The sequence below is a fragment of the Gopherus flavomarginatus genome, chromosome 1 (genome assembly GCF_025201925.1).
Source record: "Gopherus flavomarginatus isolate rGopFla2 chromosome 1, rGopFla2.mat.asm, whole genome shotgun sequence".
Taxonomy (NCBI): Eukaryota; Metazoa; Chordata; order Testudines; family Testudinidae; genus Gopherus; species Gopherus flavomarginatus.
Window position 1 is genome coordinate 331,882,511 of NC_066617.1, and position 18,245 is coordinate 331,900,755.

The 18,245-nt window shown below is 44.0% G+C and overlaps 2 long non-coding RNA genes across 2 annotated transcripts in view; both read right to left on the minus strand.

Annotated features, from left to right (window-relative positions):
* LOC127043347 (uncharacterized) overlaps nt 1–321 on the minus strand; it is a 35,630-nt gene extending 35,309 nt beyond the window's left edge. The window contains exon 1 of the long non-coding RNA XR_007772208.1: nt 50–321. This is a non-coding gene — a long non-coding RNA (uncharacterized LOC127043347). The remainder of the gene's footprint in view (nt 1–49) is intronic.
* Nucleotides 322–7,194: 6,873 nt separating this feature from the next.
* On the minus strand, nt 7,195–11,397 carry LOC127043344 (uncharacterized). The gene is made up of 3 exons (XR_007772206.1): nt 10,095–11,397; nt 7,925–9,829; nt 7,195–7,857 (listed from the first exon to the last, which is right to left on the minus strand). It is a non-coding gene; the product is annotated as an uncharacterized LOC127043344 (long non-coding RNA).
* Nucleotides 11,398–18,245: the final 6,848 nt, after the last annotated feature.

Consider the following 18,245-nt stretch of genomic DNA (forward strand, 5'->3'; position numbering starts at 1 on the left):
AAGTTATGCAATTCACGTAGCTGAAGTTGACGTACTTAGATCAACTTACCGTGGTGGCCTTCCTGCGCCTCTCACCGAGCTGGAGTACAGGAGTCAACGGGAGAGCACGCGGGGGTCGATTTATCACGTCTAGACTAGATGCGATAAATCAATACTCACTGGATCCATCGCTGCCTGCCGATCCAGCCAGTAGTGAAGACATAACCTTAGAAGCAGACAGGCAATCTTTCAGGCTTCTGGGGCAATCTAGCAAGCTATTTCCACATTCAAAGTCTGTGTACTGGTATCTCCAAGTTGTGTGGTCCCCAGGCCAAGATCGGTAATGTATTATCCCCTCGCTGTAAACAGTCTAAGTAAGTACTTCACATGCGCCACAAAAAAGGGACACCTGCAGACCTTTTCCAGGACAAGATGCCAGCAGCTTGCAAGGAACTGCTTTACATGTACCATCTTTCTTACGGTTCTTTTAATTTCAATTGCTTAAAAGAAAAGACCTCAAGAGTTGAATTTAGTTATATAGAGTTTTGTTACATATTAACAACAACAACTAATAATGTAGGGTATAAGAAGACAACAATAGTAGTGACTATAATTTGGCCAACAAACTAGAATACTGGTTGATATAACTAACAGAGCAATTCCATGCAATATATTTGGGAGATCTTACTGTGTTAAGTGACTGTATCATTGTGGGCCATAGACTGTGTATAATTCCATGTGAGAAGGTGACCACAGCTCCTCCAGGAACTAAAAACAATGGGGAGGGGAGAATAGGCAAATTCCCTCAGGTTGTAACACCTCCAGAGAAGTACCATCAGCTGGAGAGGCTATACAGTACTAATTCAAACTGGATTCTCCAGAGACCAATGGATAGAAGACTTTTGGATAAATAACCTGAATTTTAGCTGGCTTAAGGCCTTTTTCTGATCCAGCAAATGGTCAGGATATTCTGTCCAAAGGGGGTCGCAATCCTTCCTGGAAAGGGTTAGAACAGGGGTCAGCAGCCTTTCAGAAGTAGTGTACCAAGTCTTCATTTCTTCACTGTAATATAAGGTTTCGCGTGCCAGTAATACATGTAACCTTTTTAGAAAGTCTCTTTCTATAGTCTATAATATATAACTAAACTATCGTTGTATGTAAAGTAAATAAGGTTTTTAAAATGTTTAAGAAGCTTCATTTACAATTAAATTAAAATGCAGAGCCCCCCGGACCAGGGGCCAGGACCAGGGCAGTGTGAGTGCCACTGAAAATCAGCTCGCGTGCCACCTTCGGTACATGTGCCATAGGTTGCCTACCCCTGAATTAGAAGGACGTTGACCTACTGAGATGCCATAAGACTTATGAGTGACCTCTGATAAGATTTTAGCATGCATGTAGGTTCTTTTATAGTTTTTTATGTTTTCTCTAATGCTTTCTCAAGAACATGCTTGCTTATAAAGACCTGGCAATTACAGCTGTTCATAAGCCTTCGGAGAGAAGGCAAAGTGCAGACATTCTGGGGATATCCTGGTATAGGCTGGGAACTGTGCAGCCTGAAAAACTCTTGGTCAGGAGGGAGAGAGATGCAGGTCTCTGCCCAAGAGAGATGACAGCTGAGAAGCTGGAAGCCTAGAATGGGTACCCTTGAGGCACCATAGAGGGGGAATGTATGCAGTTGCTGTGAACTGTGATAATCATTCAGGTTTTCAGAATCAAAGCACAATACAGAACAACACTTATACTTAAGGCTGTGACTTTCTGGGGCCTCCATGACTTCTGCAGTGGCTGGTGCAGCTGGCCTGGGGGCTGTCTGAGCAGCTCGGGCAGCCCCTGGGCCAGCCACACCGGCTGCTGCTGGGGCAGTCTCAGGCCACTGCCCCCAGCAGCAGCAGGCGTTTAAGTGTGGGAGGAGTTCAGGGTTGGGGCACGGGAGTGGGTGAGGGCTCTGGGTGGCGTTTACTTTGCAGGGCTCCCTGGAAGCAGCGACATCTCCCTCCCTCAGCTCCTAGGCACCACCCCTGCAGCTCCCATTGGCTGTGGTTCCTGGCCAGTGGGAGCTGCAGAGCTGGCACTTGGGGTGAGGGCAGCACACAGAGCTAGGAGCTGAGGGAGGGACATGTTGCTGCTTCCGGGGAGTTGTAGGGAGTCTGTCAGCCCTCAGCACCAGCGGGGGTCCCAGGCTACGCACTGACATCCGTGCCCCCCAGGCTGCCCTCTCACAAGTACCTGCACCCCCCTCCCGCAGGCAGCCCTCCCACCCAAGATTTAGTCAGGGGTATATTGTACAAGTCATGGACAGGTCATGGGCCGTGAATTTTTGTTTACTGCCTGTGACCTTTCCATGACTTTAACTAAAAATACCTGTGCCTAAAACATAGCCTTATTTATACTCAATCATTATCTTGAGAAGGTGATTTTATTTAGATTTTTGACTGAGTCCCTCAGTGTCATGTCTAACTTGTGCAAATGTTTAACTCCAGTGTTGCTAACACAATGTTCCTTAAACGCTATCTAGTTTGCTCTGGTCAGCAAATTACCTCCTCAAGTCACTTGCTGTGGGTCCCTTTGCAGCACATCTGTTAACCAACCAACACTGCTACCTGCTGAAATGTCCAGTTTAAAGTTCATATAATTTATAGAAAGTTCCTCAATATTCTAGATGTTCTTTAAACTTGTTTTAATAGTCCATTAGATTATGCAAGGTCACTTCAAGAACTGTAGTTCTCCAGCAACCCAGAACAGCTCTATAAATCTTACATTTCTGGTCTTATTTTAACAACAAAGGTGGAACCTTGGTGTCTGTGGAAGAGCTGACTCTGTGCATTATTAATAGTTACATTTCTGATGAGTGCATTCTGATCAAATGTCCTTATAAGCACATTCTTTGGTTTTAGTTTTGTATTTAGTTTCCTCGTTCAGCAGTTATTTCACTAGCTTGATTGCAATCAAGCATGCTTATGTTAACAGCCTTAGTTCTTCACTTTATCACTTAAACGAAAAGAAAAAAAATATGAACATAACCCCTTTCTTTCCTAACAGGATTGCCCATGAGGTAAACTCCTATCATTAAAGTTTACAATATTTGGCCCACAGCTGTATTACTTATACTTGACTTCCTTTTTATATATATATTTAAACTATAATATATTCCATCAAGTTTCTTATTTTACTACTGTATCTGGCATATCATACAATATCTTAATGTTCTTTGAGTGCTTGTTCATGTCCATTCCATGTCAAGTTTGTGTGCTCACCACATGCACCAGTGCCAGAAGTTTTTCCCTCAGTGGTATCTGTAGGGATTGGCTCTGGCGCCTTCTCAGTCACATGTGTATGCACCAGTATAAAGGGTGCCACCGGCCCCCCTTTCAGTTCCTTCTTACCACCAGTGATGGTGCTGGAAGGTTTCTCTTGCCGTGGCAAGCATGTATCTATCAGTTATACACTAAAAATGGTTTAGAGAACATAGTTCTTAGGCAGTAGTTTTCTTGTGCTTTTTAGTAGTTTCCTAGTGTAGCTGTTAGAAATAAGTTAGTCCCCTAAAGGACTTAGCTCATGGATGGGACATGCCCTGGTGACTGAGCTTCAAACTTTGTGAGCACTGCAAGAAACCTATACCCATCATGATACCCACTAGAGCTGCTTAAAGTGTCTGGCAGACACACACACCCTAGCACTAGCAGGTGCCCCAGAGGCCCCCAGAACACCAACAATTTAGTTAGGGGTATATAGTAAAAATCATGGGCAGGGTCACATGGCCGTGAATTTTTGTTTATTGCCCGTGACCTGTCCATGACTTACTAAAAATGTCCATGACTAAATCTTAGCCTTACTTATAGGTCACCCTCAAATTCAGGTCCTCTCATGAAACTTTCTCACACATGGATATTTTAGAACTCAGGGCAGCCATCCACCAGGAAAGTAAGGCTTTCCTAGCTCTTCTTCAGAGATCAGCAATTCCAGTGCTGATGGACACCACAGCAATGCAGTGTATAAACAGACAAGGGGAGCAAAATCATCCCCACTCTATCAGGAAGCCACATGTCTATAGAAGTCTATTTTGCAGGAAATTTTACTAATAGTTCTGCACCTTCCTGGTCTTCACAACACACTGGCAGACCAGCTCAATAGGGACTTCTCCAGAAATGAGAGATCTCTCAAAGATTCAGTTGTACAATAGCATCATTTGCAAATGGGGATTCTCAAAAGTAGAAATCTTTGTATTGAACCATCAGTTTAATCATTACTGTACCATTTGCTATTCCTATCCATCAGCATAATAAACAGCATGTAACAAATATCGACTAATCACCCTTCTATCCAGGGCCACAATTTAGTTTCCTCCCCTAAAATTGCAAAATTCCTGAAGGGGACTCAGGCTTCTCTCTCTCTCTCTCTCTCTCTCTCTCTCTCTCTCACACACACACACACACACACACACACACACACACACACACACACACACACACACACACACACACACACACACACACACACACACACCCCGCTCTCCTCCAGTTGTAGAGCCCCTCCTCACTCAGATCTTAATATTGCACCAGAGCACTGATGGATTCCCTCTTTGAACCCTTAGCATCCTGCTCCCTTGCTCACCTGTCAATGAAAACTACTTTCCTGGTGGCCACTACATCAGCTAGGAGGGTAGATGAGATTGTCTCTTATGTCAGCTCCTCTGTCAGTGGTGTTTCATGAGAACAGGGTTACTCTTAGACCTTACACAAAGTTTCTGCCCATGTTTGTCTCGATGTAGTGAGAGCGCTGTAATTCTATCTAGTGGGAAAAGATAATTGAGGAACACACCCCGGCTAGTTGTAGCCTTTAGTGATGAGGTCAATGGGAAACCTGTAGTCACAGAGAGGTTATCCAAGTGGGTGTCTGACTATGTAAGAATATGTTATTTATTAGCCAAGCAAGGTCCCCATAGCCATTCCACTGGCTGCCAGGTTGGGTAATATTCCCATTCCTGAGATGTGTAGAGCAGCTTCATGGAGCTCAATCCACACATTTATCACTCACTGTTCCCTAATGCAGGCCACCTGATTGGAGGACAATTTTGATAGTTGTCTTTGGTCTTTAGTCAAGTAGGACTCTTCATACACACCACCAAGCAATTGGCAACTGCTTGTTAGTTACTAATAGTGAAATGTGTGTTAGACAGTTACTTGAAGAAGAAAGAATGGTTACTTACCATACAGTAACTATGCTTCTTGATGTGTTGTCCATGTGGATTCCACAACCTGTCCTCCTTCCCCGATACGACAGTCCAACTCCTCTTGGATTCTGTATTGGTGAAGGTATTGAGGAGTGGTTGTGCCTGCTCTGCCCTTAATACCCTTGGGTTGTGGGGCATGAGGACACCCATGGTGCAGGTGCAGCCCCAGCAGGCAAGGGTAGTCAAAAAGAATCCAGTTTTGTGTCCATGTATGTGCACCAAGAGTGGAATCTGTGTGGACAACACATCTCAAAGAATCACAGTTACTGCAGGGTAAGTAACCATTATTTTTCTTTGCCTCTGATTCAAAGCAGGCTGTGTGTCTTTGCTAATAAACGCTGATTTTATGGCACAATATTAGGAGAGATCATGCTCATAATACCACAGTGGTGGTGATCCAGACTTTCCAAATTTAAGCATGAATGAATTTTGCATTACCCATATTAAATGCCCAGACACACTCCTTAAACTTCTGATGACAAAAAAGATTAAATTACAGAAAGCTTAACCAAGCATAAATCTCATTGGACTTTCACATAGTGTTCCGTTTATCTTTCAGGGTTCTCAGAGTGGTACAGACAAACTGCAAAGGGTTTGCTACTCAACAATTTGATACCAAACTAATGAAAAACATATTTGACACTTTTAAAAAAAAAAGTGTTATTTTAACAAAATTCCCTTCTTCAGAGTTCTGCTGCAGATTTCCTAGCTTTTGTCAGTAAATATTACAAGTACCATAAACAACAAATGGAATGGTTCTGTGATTCGTACACCTCTTCCCCAATATAACACTGTCCTCAAGAGCCAAAAAATCTTACCGCATTATAGGTGAAACTGTGTTATATCGAACTTGCTTTGATTTGCCGGAGCACGCAGTCCTCCCCCCACCCCCACCCCTCAGTGCTGCTTTACCGCATTATGTCCAAATTTATGTTATATTGGGTCACATTATATCGGGGTAGAGATGTACTTGTATTGTTATTCTGTCTTAGAAACCAGAGGCCCCGTATACAGCTGAACTGTTCTCAAGAATATGACTTGTAGTCCAGGTTGGCGACCATTGTTAGCATGAATTGTTGAAAATAATTCATGCTAACATTCTTTAAGTGCCACTGTAGGAAGGGCCTGAAAGTCTGTATCTCAAGAACTAGCCTAAAATCTGGTGGTCTCATACAGGTTTTACTTCTCTAATAACGATTTTTAATACGTTCTTGTTTTAGAATATAGAACATAGGAAACAATGTAATCTGCTTTTATCCACAGTTGCATTAGTTGAGAAAAAACGTCTTAAATTGTCCTGCATCGAAGCCTCTTTAAGGAGTAAATGCTCTGTTATGTCTAAGAAGAATTTTGCCTGATCATAAACACAAGCAGGGGAGATGTCACAGTGTAATGAATCATCCCAAACAGTTGCCAAATACTTAAAATGATAATTACATCCTGTTAGCATTCCTGTTAGTTCCTTCCGATGTTTGTTTTTTAAATCTCTGGACCAATAGCTATATTCTGAGCTTTCATAGTTATTCATGTATGTCTTGGGTTTGTTGTGGTATATATAATTTGCCTTGTTTGACGTTAAAATGCATGTTGTTATTCAGAGCTTGAAAAATCCACCTACCTGGAATGAGGGCCATCAACATCTGCAGTTAGTGTAGGGGCTTCCCTATATTTTGAGTGTATCATTAACAGTGGTGTGTGTGTTTTTCTGTTGGGTCACAATACAGAAATATTACCACTTGTGAGGAACTAGGACAACATCCAGTGGCCACTCTGCAGAATCACAGGAATTGCATTCCAAGGGAAAAAGAACAGGAGTATTTGTGGCACCTTAGAGACTAACCAGGGGTGGCTCTAGCTTTATCGCTGCCCCAAGCATGGCAGTCAGGCAGCCTTCAGCGGCTTGCCTGCGGGAGGTCCCTGGTCCCGCGGATTCAGCAGCATGCCTGCGGGATGTACCACCGCTGAATTACCGCTGAATCCACAGAACCAGCAGACCTCCCACAGGCAAGCCGCCAAAGACAGTCTGACTGCCACCCTCGCGGGGACCGGCAGGGCGCCCCCCATGGCTTGCCGCCCCAGGCATGTGCTTGGAGCATTGGTGCCTGGAGCCGCTGCTGAGACTAACAAATTTATTTGAGCATAAGCCAGCCCCTCTGCCATGTACATTGGTCAAACCGGACAATAGCTCATCTTAATTAATTAGCCTCTTAGAGTTGGTAGGGGAACTCCCACCTTTTCACGTTCTCTGTATGTGTATATATCTCTCCTCACTATATGTTCCATTCTATGCATCCAATGAAGTGGGCTGTAGCCCACGAAAGCTTATGCTCAAATACATTTGTTAATCTCTAAGGTGCCACAAGTACTCCTGTTCTTTTTGCGGATACAGACTAACACGGCTGCTACTCTGATTCCAAGAGAACACTCCTCAGAAATGGATCCAAGCCTATGCTTCCTATTCAAAAGTTGTTAATTGATATGAACTGTATCACCTGCCAGATTTCACACTTGTAATTAAGTAGACAAATGTGTGCTGGGGTGACAGAACTTTAATTATCAATTAGCATGAGTGTAAGTTGTTCTCAATTGCTGTTTTCATCAGCTGAAGAGCTGGGGGAAGGGGAGAGAGAGGATCGTTCTCTCTCTCTCTCACACACACTCACACTCACACTCACACACACACACACACACACACACACACACACACACACACACACTATAACTACTCCACAAAAGATTTTCCATTCACTCTGAATCCCCTTGGTGTAATACAATACATTTTCTATAAAAATCCAAATCCCACTAAGAATCTTCTACATTACTCTTTGGGATTTCTCATTTTCTCTTTCAAAATGGTACATAGAGGGTTTTTTTCCCACATCTTCTTTATTAACAGTGAATGGGTAGCGAACACAGCAGTTTACAACATGCTATAGAAGTGTGGGTGTGCAATTCAGATTGACTTTAAACTGACCTTGTGGTAGGTGTAATTGACAGCTTTAGTACAAGCATTAATTCATATGACAAGGTGTTAGCATCTTCTCTCTACAGGCATATTTTGAACATGTTAATATTTATGTGGTGTTTTCAAAGTGTGGTGCAAACACCAAACTTCATCCCACTCCTGTCATGATCTCCCATGTTCCCATGCAGCACATCAGTCCAACTTTTGTTCTGAAATATTCCTGATTTAAGCCATGCTCCAATCTTTCCTTGTTTATAGCAGAAGGCCAACTCCAGGATTCCTGTGCTGGCTGCTCTGACAGCCATTTAATCAATCATGCCTCTTCCACTAGCAGCCCCTATGCTCCCCACCTCCACTCGTTCAGAACCTTGCAGGGAACTCTCGTTTCCTTCCCATTTGTGAGTTTGCTCCAGTACACTCTCAACAGCAGAGTCGTTTCATGCAAAATCCCTTTCCACCTTCCACTGTACACTTCCCTAGTGGTCTAATCCCCATAGCACTTCACTCTGGAACATTTCTATTCCATCCAGAATGGGTAGAGTCAAGTCCTAGTTTGGGGAGGGAGGATCTTGAAAGATGACAACACTGCATCTTCTGGGGAACTGAAATGAGAATCCTAAATGCATTTTTATAACTGGGGGAAACAGTTCACGAAGGAGCTTTGTTGGACCTTATTGTGGGAAGAGGGACAATACAGCTATAGTGAGTCCATAGACTAAAGTTTGGTTAATGCCTGTCTACGTTGAGCAATAGCTGTATAGCACCATATTCAACACTCTGAAATACATTTGTAGAAAGGGATTATTCATTGGAGCAGGGACTTGAACCTAATTCTCCCCCATGTCAGGTGAGTGTCCCTATCACTGGGCAATAGAATCTCTTTCTGTCTCTCATGCACACACTCCCAATAATATTTAATACAAAGTGGAACAGCTTCAACAGTTGAGATTGAGACAGTCTTCCCCAGAATACCCTGTAGATTGTGGGTAGGGACCTCACTTGGGGTATAGTAGACCTAAGTTCCAGTCCCTGTTTTGAACCAGGTAGTGCAGGGATTTGAAAACAGTTTCCTGTATCCCAGCTGAGTACACCAATCTGGACTATTGGCTATAATGGCTGGGTGTCTCTCTCTTTTGATGTGAGAAAGAGCTTTTCTGTCTTAGGCACTTAATTCCAGAAGCAGGTTCACAGCTGTGAATCCTGAGTGGAGATGGGGACCTAAAGACTTTTCAGGGTTCGGGGATAGGCCCCTCACCTCTTCTCAGTGTTTCCTACTGGCTAGCTTAGGTAACTCCCCATTCAGTGTGTTGGCTTCTGTGAATTCCATTCTTAAGTGCCTGACTCTCCCCATATATCGTATAGAGAGCCTGGGTGCCTAATTCAAGACTCTGCAACACCAACATGTCTTTGTGGATTTAGCGCTGTGTTTCTATTGTCTTCATCTTTTCTGCCTGTGTTTCAGTCCCTCTTTCTGCTGTTCCTCTTATCAATCACACTTTCTGCTTCTTTTTGCATGCTTCTTGCTTGAGTTGACTCCACAATCATCTGGTTGCTCAGCAACCAAGCACCAGCTCCTTTATCCCTTCTTCACCTGTGCCAGTCCTTTGTGCAGCAGATGAGCTCTCCTCACATGCATGAACTGGGGAGCCACAGCTCTGATCAAAAGCAAACAGAATAGATCATTTCAAGCACTCTCTGGAGCGGCAGGCACTTAAATTGACTGTGGGAGGTAAGGGCAGAAATGTTTGACTCAACTATCAAACACAGTAGGGTTTTCCAGTGTAAGTGCAGCCTTCAATGTCCTTAGTTTTCTACTTTAAAAATAAAATAGGCATCCCAAAATAGGCCTCTTGAAGCTTAAAACCACACCCCACTGCACAGAGATCAACACAAGTGAAATCACCCACATTCAGATGTTACCTCTAGTTTTCCATGGTGTTCTGCGTGACCATGCACACACAACTTTTCCTGTTGAGGTGGCAATTGTGAGGAGGGCAGGTGCATTTTCCAGGCCAGAGAGTCTTTGCTTAAGCCTGTCAATTTCTGTTAAAGTATAAAAGATTCCAACTCAGGTGTTTGGGTAACTTCTCAAATCTTCAGACTCATGTGAGACCAGACCTTAAATGGTTTTGATATCCTATACTGCAGCATCCCCCAAGTCCAGCCCAAACCACCTGCCTACTCAACGCTGTTCGTAGCAGCCATCCAGTTTTGTGCAAGAGAAGCAAGTCCTTTACAATTCATATACTTCAGTGTCCCATGCTGTCAGAGGAACTGCAGCACTTATTTCTTTTTAACCCAGCTCATCTGCTGTAATGTCTAGACACAAGGGCTCAGGCAAGTGACCAGCAGTAAAACTTCAGAATCTCCTAGCTTTTGACAGTTTATGACTTAGCTGTCACATTATTTTAATGTATTGTTTTGTTTAATAGTAGCATAGCTATTGTCATTGATTTGTTCTGACATAATAGGTCTCTGAGACCTTGTACTAAAGATGTTTTTCACTCTTTATATAACAGACTAAGAACTTGCCTGATTACTCTCCAGTTAAAATCTCTTATGGAAATAGCATTTGCTGCTCCATAAATATGAGGCATTTTTTTAGGTAGACAAGGAGGTGGTCCAGGTTTGGATTAGTGTGGCACATAGTCAGGGGGTGTTATAAGTATGTAATTGTTAATGTTGATAGTTTACTTGTCATTGTCTTTAATGGTACTGGTCTTGCCACAATATTTTTAAAAGTTGAAGTAGAAAAGAAGTCTGTAAAGCTCGTAAGGGTTTCTCTTTTTGGAGCTAGATGGTTTCTCCCCGTTACAGGTTCATTTCTTCCAGAAAAATATACTTGTTTGTTACTGTAACTAGTGCATTTCCGAGCTTCACAAACCAAGGCATTTATCAAATTACCACTTCTCAAAGCACTGGTCCGAACAAGGCAGGATAAGATGAGCAGAGGAGAGCAGCCCAATAACCAGGCTTACCTGAAGAAGCAGAGCAGGATGGTCACTGAAGAGCCCAGGCCTGCAGCAGCAAGAGGTTTTCTAGCTCAGGCAGTGGGCAGGCAGGAGAGAGAAAGCTGGATAGAGCTACAGCAGATAATCCTTAGCTGGCTAATGCTGGAGGAAGGCAGTGACAAAGGCCAGGGAAGTGAATGAATCCAAAGACTTTACAGTTGTAAAGTTTTTATAAATTACGTTGTTTTTTTTTCTGCTGCCTCTAGTGAAGGCAAGTCTGGCCTGAAGTCATCCCCTGTAGGAAGGTGGGGGAGAGAAGGACCAGGCCCCCATTACTAACCACTCTTCTAGGATTAGTGGTGTCGGAAAGAGGAATCTTCTAGTAAGGTTTAGGGTAGCCAACTTTCTAGTCACACAAAACTGAGCACCCCTGCCCCTCCCCTTCCCCAAGGCCCCAGCCTTGTTCACTCCATCCCCCCTTCCTCCATCACTCGCTTTCCACAACTCTCACTTCCAGTGGGCTGGGCCAGGGAATTGGGGGCAAGAGGGGGTGAGGGCTCCAGCTGGAGGTGTGGGCAGGGATGAGGGGTTTAGGGTGAAGGAAGGGGCTCCAGGCTAGGGCAGGGGGTGGAGGTGAGGGCTCCAGCTGGAGGTGTGGGCTCTGGGATGGAGCCAAAGATGAGGGGGTTGGGTGCAGGAGGGGGCTGGGGTTGGGGTGTTGAGGGAGTGGGCTCTGGGAGGGAGTTTGGGTGTGGGAGGGGACTCCGGGCTGGGGCAGGGGATTGGGGTGTAGGAGAGGATGTGGGGTCCCAGCAGCACTTATCTTGACTCCTGGGAAGCAGCCACCAGGTCTTTGCAGCCCCTAGATGATAGGCTGCCAGGGAGGTTCCACTTGCTGCCGCCTTGCCTGCAGACGCCACCCCAGCAGCTCCCATTGGTTGCAGTTCCCAGCCACCTATGTGCCTAGGGGCTGCATAGCCTCAGCGGCCGCTTCCCAAATCATTCAGAACCAGGGCAGGCAGGGAGTCTGCCTTAGCCCCAAGCCCCTGTGGCACCATCAACCAGACTAGATGCCAACTGGAGCCACAAGGGTCTCTTTACGACTGGGCGATCCACTCAAAAACCAGACACCTAGCAGTCCTAGTAAGGTCACATGCACACACATAAATAGCATGGCGGAGGGGGTGGAGCATCCCCAAATGTTTCTCTGTGGTGGTAGTTGGGGACAAATGTGGCTCCTATGAGGGGCACAAATCCTGTTGTGAGTGGAATGGGCCTGGAGTGCCATCCAGTCAGTCTGCTGTGGTATCTTTGCAGGAAAATTGCCAACAGGACAAATTCACTGGTATCTTGCTTGGTTATGGAAGGCTGTGATTGCTGGCTGATTGTGGGTAGGGTTTGCCAGGGTTTGGTGTAAACAGCAGAAAATGAAAATGGGGAAAAGACATATTTAGATACTACTGCCAAATTACCAAAATGGTGCCTTTAAAAAACAGCTATAATTTATGATTGATGTGTTACGAAGAAACTTGCATTTCTTCATACTTGATTTGAATATTTATACTTATGTGGTTAGAATAATACATCATTAAGTTTTTATTTTTTGTAACAGGTCCAATAGGTAACTACTATACCTTACCATTTATCAACTTCCCTGGTTTCAGTTTTTTGGTTTTGGAATTTGTATTAGAGAATTTCTGGGTAGGGCTATGAGACTGTGAAATGAAATTGAGTATTTCTATAACAAGTGTCTCATGAATGAGACATCCTCTGTAACAAATAGAGGCATCCTGAAGGCACTTTACACCATACGTGTAAAGCACTGAAATAAAATTTGTAAATCGGCTTCAGTGCTGAAGAATTACATGCCATTGTTGAAACCTTATCTGTAGTGATACCACCATTTCTCCATAACAATTTGTCTTCCTAATGTCTTATAAAATGGAAGGAGTTTGGCTCTATGTCAGCACTTACAATTACTGCGGAGAAATAGGTCACTATATTTTTATCCCACTGGTTCTATCAGGAAGTTTTATGGTGAGAGATTTGAATTTAAAAAGGCTTCTGAAGCAATTGGATAGGAGTTAAAATACCAGCAAGTTCAGCCCATTGAAATTACAGACCACTTTGGAAAACAATTCAGAAGGCTTTGGAGCTCTGGAAAGTACATGCCATGAGAACAGCAAGAATAAATGTGGCTGAATGAACGAATATCCTAGCAAAGTTAAGTTATGCATTTCACCTTTTGATAAACACAACACCTCTTCCCCCCCCCTTTTTTTTTTTTACATTCTTACAAAATATATTTTCTTAATGGATTTTGCTACAGCACAAAAAGAAAAGAGGATGGTTTGGTTTTGCCTTTTTTTATAGTCTCGCGGTTCAATTCAAATAAGTTTTTGACTTTTACGTTAAACCCTTTTGGAGTACTGGATTCCCTGATAACTTACTACATCATAAGCTAATTTAAATTACTACTTTTCCCTAGAATGATCTTCTGAAGTATGCCTCCCTGTTCACTTTGCAGGGGGGATTTTCATGTGCTCTATCTTCTTCCCATTTGCCAGCTGAGGTCTCTGTTCCCCATCCCAGTAGGGGTATTCTCTTCTCCACTGTCCCTCTTTCCAGTAGGGGCACTCCTTCTTAAAGTGGCCCTTTTGCCAATAGGCGTAACATTGCCCTACTCGGGCTTCTGCCCGACCTTGGGACCTTGCTTCTCTACTTGCTCTCTATAGCCCCTCTCTCACAGCAGCTTAAGCATATACATCTGCTGCTTGGCTAGCCAGGCCACACAGACTCTCAAGTAGTCTGACTCCATTTCTCCACCTCCACTGTCTCTCAGTCAGGTAATGGTCCCCACAGACTTCTAGCTTCCCCTTGTATTGGGGTGATGGCGTGCCACCATTCTCTGCCACATGTAAAGAGGCAGGAGTCACAACCACAGAGCCTCCTGCTGGCCATCCTGAGAATTAGCTCTCATTTCACCAGAGTGCCCTCATCTAATGGTGTCTCACCAGTCATCACTCTCGCCTCCACCTTTAGGACTCACATCATTCCTAGACTGCAGCATCCTCTTCTGGACACAGCCTTCTGGCTGTGCCCCACTCAGTTCTCTCCCCCAATCCAGAGACCCAACAGTCCTTAGTCCAACCACTCATCTCAGTGGCAAACTGCAATCCATGCACTGGCCACTCCCCTTGGTGGCAAGTGGGGGGTAAAAGAGGGGAGACCCAGGCCTGCCTGCTACTACAGGTCCCAGCCCAGGGACCCTATAGCCAGCAGCCACATACTGCCCCTCCTCCTATTCCACCTTCTATTTCCCTGGGCCACTTCCCCTTAGCACTTGCCCCTTCTCCACCCTTGTATCAGGGCCTCAGTCTGGCAGCCATCAGGCTGGAGCACCCTATTGCTCCCTGACCCTGCCCAACACTGCTTTGTCCATGATGCTGTTTCCCGCAACTCCCCTACAGGTCAGCCAGTCCTCCTCCCTTGTTCTCCAGGGGGGACTGCCTCTGTTCTACTCAGCAGCCCTTCTTATACGTGCCAGCCTGGCCCTGATTGGCTGCTCCACTAAGCCTTCTCCCTATTGGCTGGCTCAGTAAGCCCTCATCTAATTGGCTGGGTTCTGCACAGCCTCCGCAAGGCTGCTTTAACCCTTCTTCTGCCTGTGTGGGGAAGCTGCCCCAGCACAGATTCCAATGACTTAACCTATTTACCTGTCACTCTTATCACTGAAAAAGACTTATAAAATGGTGGTTTCCTTCCATTTATAAAATAGCTCTAGTCCACTGTTCTTTTCTTTTCAGTTATATCCATGCTGAGAACTACACTGAAAAACATTTAGAAATCTGGCTGAAAAAAAAATCACAATTGAATAAAAAAAGGACTATCGTTTGTTACTGATTTCAGCAGGTTCTGCTGAGTGATAGGGCAGGGACCTTGCGCTTTGCTCTCTGTAAAATGAGATGAACTAAGGACCAAAAAGGCGGCTGAAGCAGAAATTGCATTTTTAATATATCCAACCTTTAATATCACACGTACTTTTTGCTTGTTAATTGAAAATAGAATTAATACTCTACATAGTACAAACTGAAGTCTGCTCATTCCACAGAAGAATGAGATGCTAGTGAAGCAGCACCAGCAATCAGGATGGGCACGGATAGGCATCTTTCACAGAGGGTGACAGTCATAGCAGCAAAGAAAGTGGGATTAAGGTGTTATAGAAAATAATCAGTAATGCAAATGGAGTAGAACCTGGCACGCCATATTACGCATAGCTTCTGCTGAACTTGGCAAATTAATTTTATGCGTATTAATCCCACTGTTAACAGGATTAGCAAGGAAAGCTACCTTAGTGAGCTCAGAACATGTAGGGATAAAGTGAGAAAGGCTAAAAGCCATGTAGAGTTGGACCTTGCAAAGGGAATTAAAACCAATAGTAAAAGGTTCTATAGCCATATAAATAAGAAGAAAACAAAGAAAGGAGAAGTGGGACCGCTACACACTGAGGATGGAATGGAGGTTAAGGATAACCTAGGCATGGCCCAATATCTAAATAAATACTTTGCCTCAGTCTTTAATAAGGCTAATGAGGAGCTTAGGGATAATGGAAGGATGACAAATGGGAATGAGGATATGGAGGTAGATATTACCACATCTGAAGTAGAAGCCAAACTTGAACAGCCTAATGGGACAAAATCGGAGGGCCCAGATAATCTTCATCCAAGAATATTAAAGGAACTGGCACATGAAATTGCAAGCCCATTAGCAAGAATTTTTAATGAATCAGTAAACTCAGGGGTTGTACCGTATGACTGGAGAATTGCTAACATAGTTCCTATCTTTAAGAAAAGGAAAAAAAGTGATCCGAGTAACTATAGGCCTGTTAGTTTGACATCTGTAGTATGTAAGGTCTTGGAAAAAATTTTGAAGGAGAAAGTAGTTAAGGACATTGAAGTCAATGGTAATTGGGACAAATTACAACATGGTTTTACAAAAGGTAGATCGTGCCAAACCAACCTGATCTCCTCCTTTGAGAAGGTGACAGATTATTTAGACAAAGGAAATGCAGTAGATCTAATTTATCTCGATTTCAGTAAGGCATTTGACACGGTTCCACATGGGGAATTATTAGTTAAATTGGCAAAGATGGGGATCAATATGAAAACTGAAACGTGGATAAGGAACTGGTTAAAGGGGAGACTCCAATGGGTCGTACTGAAGGGTGAACTGTCAGGAGGTTACTAGTGGAGTTCCTCAAGGATCAGTTTTGGGACCAATCTTATTTAACCTTTTTATTACTGACCTTGGCACAAAAAGCGGGAATGTGCTAATAAAGTTTGCGCATGACACAAAGCTGGGAGGTATTGCTAACACAGAGAAGGACCGGGATATCATACAGGAAGATCTGGATGACCTTGTAAACTGGAGTCATAGTAATAGGATGAAATTTAATAGTGAAAAGTGCAAGGTCATGCATTTAGGGATTAATAATAAGAATTTTAGTTATAAATTGGGGACACATCAGTTGGAAGCAACAGAGGAGGAGAAGGACCTTGGAGTATTGGTTGATCACAGGATGACTATGAGCCACCAATGTGATATGTCCGTTAAAAAAGCTAATGCAGTTTTAGGATGCATCAGGCGAGGTATTTCCAGCAAAGACAAGGAGGTGTTAGTACCGTTATATAAGGCACTGGTGAGACCTCATCTGGAATACTGTGTGCAGTTCTAGTCTCCCATGTTTAAGAAGGATGAATTCAAACTGGAACAGGTTCAGAGACGGGCTACTAGGATAATCCGAGGAATGGAAAATCTGTCTTATGAAAGGAGACTCAAAGAGCTTGGCTTGTTTAGCCTAACCAAAAGAAGGTTGAGGGGGGGATATGCTTGATCTTTATAAATACATCAGAGGGATTAATATTAGGGAGGGAGAGGAATTATTTAAGGTTAGTACCAATGTAGACACAAGAACAAATAGGTATAAACTGGACACTAGGAAATTTAGACTTGAAATTAGACGAAGGTTTCTAACCATTAGAGGAGTGAAGTTCTGGAACAGCCTTCCAAGGGGAGTAGTGGGGGCAAAAGACATATCTGGCTTTAAGACTAAGCTTGATAAGTTTATGGAAGGGATGGTATGATGGGATAGCTTAATTTTGGCAATTGATCTTTGATTATCAGCAGGTAAGTATGGCCAGTGGTCTGTGAGGGGATGTTAGATGGGATGGGATCTGAGTTACTGCAGAGAATTATTTCCTGAGTGCTGGCTGGTGAGTCTTGCCCACATGCTCAGGGTTTAGCTGATCGCTGTATCTGGGATTGGGAAGGAATTTTCCTCCGAGGCAGATTGGCAGAGGCCCTGGAGGTTTTTCGCCTTCCTCTGCAGCGTGGGGCATGGGTCACTTGCTGGTGGATTCTCTGCAGCTTGAGGTCTTCAAACCACAATTTGAAGACTTCAATAACTCAGACATAGGTTAGGGGTTTGTTATAGAAGTGGATGGGTAGGATTCTGTGGCCTGCTTTGTGCAGGAGGTCAGACTAGATGATCATATTGGTCCCTTCTGACCATAAAGTCTATGAGGATCAGACTCTTAAAGCCATCCTTCCCTCTGGGGACTCCCTGTTAATGTCTCTCCACTTCTAAGTTGCTAGGAACAGAGGGGAAGAACCTACGTCATTTTGATCCTGTTCTTATGCAACTGTCTTGATGAAGAAAACTTCATTTAAAAGTACGTGATGCAAATTCATGTCTATGGTTCTGCAGGGATCTTGCTGTGGCACTCTCTCCCCACCTTTTTGTTCTATGGTTCTCTATGGACACTCTCCATCGTGTGACTGAGCGTTACCCAGCTTCTCGACCAGGTTAGACAGCACTATGGCATAACAGACCTGCAGGAGACTGACCCCCACAGTTGATCTCCCCACACCAAATCGGCTGGCTACAGACAGACAGCCTTCCTGGGTGGCCAGCTTCCAGATGGCAGTAGCAACCTGTTTCTCTGTGTATACAGGGTACTGTATGTGGATATGCTGTCACTGAAACTCTGGGGCCAGTTTTGCACAGATCTCAAAAAAAGTAGCCCCTCCCCCTACGCCACCCCCAATCGTGAAGTTCTCT